Genomic DNA, 1,447 nt, shown 5'->3' on the forward strand with positions numbered 1-1,447 from the left:
GAGAGAGGGAGAGAATCCTCAAGCAGACTCCCAGTTGAGCGGAGCTTGATCCCAGGACCGTGAGATCATGACCTGAGCTGAAATCAAGAGTTAGCCGCTTAACCCCCTGAGCCACCCAGGTGCCCTGGTACAGCTACTTTGGATGACAGTTTGACATCTCTTAAAAATCTAAGCATAATCTTACTATATAGCCCTGTTATAGTACTCCTAGGTATTTCCCCACTTGATATGAAAACCTGCATGCAAAAATTTACAACTTTATTCATAAGCAGTAAAAACTGGAAGCAACCAAGGTGCCATTTAATAAGTAAATGGATAAACAAGCTGTGTACATTCATACAATGGAATTCTATTAAGCTATAAAAAAGAATGAGTGGGGCGCCTGGGTGGCTCAGTTGGTTAAGTGTCTGACTCTTGGTTTCAGGTCAGGTCATGATCTCAGGGTCATGTTATCAAGCCCCCAGTCAGGCTCCACACTCAGCACAGAGTCTGCTTGAGATCTTCTCCCTCTGCCCCTCCCCTTGCTTGCGCTCTCTTAAAAAAAATATATATATATATATGAATGAGCTATTAAGCCACACAAAAACACTGCTAAATCTTAAATGCATATTGTTAAGTGAATGAAGTCAGTCTGAAAACGCTACACCTTGTATGATCCCATTAATAAAACATTCTGAAAAAGCAAAACTATAGAGATGGTAATTAAATCAGTGATTGCCAGGCATTTGGGAAGGAAGAAAGGTTGAATCATGAAGTACAGAGGATTTTTTTAGGGTGATAAAACTATTCTGTAAGATACACTAATGGTGGATACACGACACTATGCAGGTGTCAAAATCCATGGAACTTTAGAGTACAAAAGGCTAAACCTAATATCTACAAATTTAAAACATTTACAAGTTTAGGTTATCCCAAGAAGAAATGTGAACTGTGACAAAATGATCCAACTGTATTATAAATTTGTGAAATAATCTCACTGAAGGGGGTGGGAAAAATGTGCTCATCAAAGTAATTTTGGAAATGAATATAGACTAAGACTAAATGCAAAAGAAATTACACAGGAGACTTATAGTCTACTTGTTAAAATTATTTTCCATGGGTTAACAATTTTGTTTTTTTTTAAAACTATGGAATGCTTCACGAATTTGCATGTCATCCTTGCACAGGGGCCATGCTAATCTTCTCTGTATCATTCCAATTTTAGTATATGTGCTGCCAAAGCGAGCACTGGGTTAACAATTTTGAAACCTCTTTATGGGTATGTTGGAATTGACCAAATGAATAAATGGATAGCGGAGTGTGGAAGCCAGGTTTCTCACTGTTGGACTATGTGGTTACAAACGAGCAAGGGAAGAAGCTAGAATGATCTATGTGGTAATGGGTTAGAATTGAAGACATCACTATGAACTCATATTTAGCTTAATATAGATACACATGAATACATACA

General features: G+C 37.8%; 1 non-coding gene across 1 annotated transcript; it reads right to left on the minus strand.

The window, feature by feature from the left end:
- Nucleotides 1-1,121: 1,121 nt before the first annotated feature.
- LOC118518882 (U6 spliceosomal RNA) lies at nucleotides 1,122-1,228 on the minus strand. The gene has a single exon (XR_004908909.1). It is a non-coding gene; the product is annotated as a U6 spliceosomal RNA (small nuclear RNA).
- Between the last annotated feature and the right edge of the window lie 219 nt (nucleotides 1,229-1,447).

The sequence above is a fragment of the Halichoerus grypus genome, chromosome 14, assembly GCF_964656455.1.
Source record: "Halichoerus grypus chromosome 14, mHalGry1.hap1.1, whole genome shotgun sequence".
Lineage (NCBI taxonomy): Eukaryota > Metazoa > Chordata > Mammalia > Carnivora > Phocidae > Halichoerus > Halichoerus grypus.